Here is a 3542-nt window from a genome sequence, read left to right as displayed (position 1 = left end):
AAAGCAAGGTAGTAACTCAAGCACCATCATGAAGCTAATTCAGGGAAAAACAGGAGGCATCCTACTGTGGGGTACTTCCAGCCCTTGCTACCTTTCTTTAGCTAAGAAAAAAACAACAAGGTTGAATTTTTCGAATTACTTAAACTGTAAAAGCTTCAGAAGAGGCTAGAATTTTTTTCAGAGCTCAGGCAGAGATATCCACAGCAAAACACTAACTGCCTGCAAATAATGCTTGCTAACCACATCCTAAGACACCCCAGGGACTGGCAGTCAGAGAAGCTGAGCAACCAGTTGTTCGGTAACGTAAAGATGATTCTGCTCAGTGTCTAAACACAAGGATAATCAGTAATGAAAGTAAGAATTTGGGGCACTGGCTTTGAAAATAACCTTGGTCAAGCCCAACAAACTTGAGTGATTTGTTTCCTTCCAGATGAACATCAAAAGGCTTCTAAGTTTTCCCTTTAGAACCTGTCCTCTTTCAGGCTCAGTATTACCTTTAAATGAGATCCAGCAAGCATCTCCGCATTCTTCAGGCTAAAGGGAAGCCTCTATCTATTTTCTCATGATCTACTGGCAATAAATGTTCTATACATGCTGTAACAGGAAGTAATAAAGTTGTCGAACTACATGATGAACCCACTTAAACAACTGACAGTTTCATACATTATATGAATTTCATCACTAACAGACAATTACAGCACAAGACCAGAAACATGCCAATTTGCTGAGAAGGAAGGAGATTCTGCCTAACCCTGTAAATCCTTTTACTCCTCTGCTCTAACCCAACAGGTTAAAGCTCTATTATGGACAGTTTACCACCATGTTTGACTTTGACTTTGTACTGAAGCACAGGTTAGGCAGAATACAGTACAGAAATACATCTTAGGTCGTATAGCTACAGCTGAGAATTTTATTCCAGCACCACGAGGTTTAACTGCCCAAGCAATTCCTGCACAGCCGACCCATTCTCAGATTTAGAAGTTCTGCATGCCATTTTATGTCCCCACTCTTAATTTTATTCAAAGGATAATTATTCCTTAATATCTAAACTCCAATAAGATTCAATTCTTTGGGGTCTAAAAATATCATATTGTTTTACTGCAGTCCTTCACATTATGTAACCTAGGTGAAACAAGAGCATTCACAGAAACTACAGAACAATGCCATCTGAAAACACAGGTCCCGAGCCATAGTTAGCATTTCGTGATTGCTTTCAACAATGCTGATTTCTGAAAACCCCATGTTTATACTCCTCCCTATATATTTGCTGTAAGTTTTCTTTACTTCACTTGGAGTGAGTCTTGCATTGTGGAACTCAACAGCTTGACCATAAAAATCCAGTTTAAGCTGAATTAAAAAAAAAAAAAAGCAAAAGCAAAGGTATTTTTTAAAATGGTAGATGAGAACGACAAAGTGCAACACAGTACCAAACAGGACTTAATTAGCGTCTTTGTTTCACAAAGCTGCCTCATTTGATCTCCATACTAAATACTATCATTTGCACAATTATCAAAAGTTTAATACCAAATTGCAATTGTTCCCATTATACTGAATAAATTTATTATTGCACTCAAAGCTAATCATATTTCAGATTCTAACAGACAAATCTATATGATCCAATATTACTAGAACATAATAGAAACTGTTTTCAAGTACTGATGCATTCCAATCCTGTGTCTAAATTACAACAAGGCAAGCACATATTTAAAAATGAACTTACTTGAGTTACACATTTATTGACTAGGATCTTGCAAGGGGAAAATCAACTGCAATGAGAAGAAGGAAATCTCAAACTTCCATTTTCTGTTTCAAGTTGCAGTGATAAGTGTAATGTTAACAGGGTGTTCCTGCATGTAAAATGTTGTATTACTTAAATTCAATCTTTTTTCCTTTGGAATTGAGAGCAAATTACTGAGATGACAAGAAATTCATAACCTGATACACCCAATTAATTTCCCACATTTCTTTCCCACAATCATATATTGCAATTTTTTCATATTTTTACCTTACTAGATTTTATCATCTTAACATTAGATAACAATAATTATTTGTGTTGAAGACCAGTTCAAAGAGAGGGAAAGTATATCTCCCAACATATGCTGAAAATTTACAAACAGTGTCTGGGAATGTGCTCCGTAACAACTGCCTCCTCATCAAAGAGGAACATTTTACTAAAGTACATCTTTGAAGCTTAATTTTCAAATCTTTCTTCATTCTACCAGTATTTGGGCTTCACTCTTTATTACCTGAGTTTAGAAAATTAGGTATTTGACATTTTCTCACTGTCTTTTCACATATTCCTGCACTGATTTTCCAAATAAAAAGGAGGCTGGAAAGAGGTGTCTGAGTTCAGTTTAATTATCCGAAGCACTTCTTTGCATTGTTTAGTTGAGGGTTCAGCTTCAATCATATCTGTTGTGGCAACTTTATTGAACATCAGTTTAACAGCCAAAAGAGCAGAAACGTAACATCCATCAGAAACATGAGAACAACGTCCATCTTTTTCTTTTTTATTTAACCACATAAGTACATGTCAACAGTTGGCATAAACTTCATAAAAATACAGTACCTTTTTGTGCTGTAACACTAGTCACAATGTTTATATAAAGATTTTTTCCTGCTTCCTTGAATTCAATTAACATTTTAAAAAGTGACTTCCCAAAAGCCCTTTTTTTATGAGTTTCCTTATAGAAATTTTTTCCAAAATCTATTCTGTAAAAGTTAAAAAGCTAATACATTTTCAGCCATTCTCCCTCACCCTCTCAATAAAACAGATTTTAAAAAAATAAGTCTTAGAATACTTACCAGTTGTTACACTACTACTTTATCATAGATTCCCATTTAATTGATACAGTTACAGGCATGATGGATGTTATTCCTACAGCATCTAACACTGCTAGATGCTATTAGGGCTAAAAAGACCAGTCATATCAATAGACTGATGTCTGAACCAAAAAAACCAAGTCAAAACAAAACCAAAACATGAATGACACACAGAGAAACATCAGACTTTAGAAGTCTTATACTGTAGAATCACAATTACTGTGATACTTCCTCCAATGGCAATAAACGTACAAAAATTCTATCAAGTCAGTTAAATAACTAAAGGGTGTACTTGCACTGGGTATCCTGGAAAGTGAATTCTCTAAATTCTTTATAACCTACAATGCTGGTGTGACACCAAGATGATAAAAAAAATTGCAGAACCAGTCTAATAGGTTTGGAGCAATTATACTCACATAATTGACTACACCCATATCGCAATTGGGTTAAATTTTTTTTTAATGCTGATGATAAAATCCAGGCAGGATCTAATAAATGGGGAAAGAAAACATGGGCATAAATTTTGAAAGTAATTTCTTATCAAGTTAGGCGCTGGAGGTCTAGTTAAGGCAGTGAAGGATTTATTTTAGTATCTTTCTAAGGCTATGACAGATTTTTCCTGAATAAAGCATTTTCCCTTAAAAATTCCATGTATATTATGCCAGCTTATTCTGAATGCATAAGAATGCTAAAAATCCTTGGATGCTGAGAAGCTAAAC

The sequence above is a fragment of the Pterocles gutturalis genome, unplaced genomic scaffold (genome assembly GCF_000699245.1).
Source record: "Pterocles gutturalis isolate BGI_N339 unplaced genomic scaffold, ASM69924v1 scaffold18668, whole genome shotgun sequence".
NCBI lineage: Eukaryota > Metazoa > Chordata > Aves > Pterocliformes > Pteroclidae > Pterocles > Pterocles gutturalis.
Note: the sequence above shows the minus strand (reverse complement) of the source record.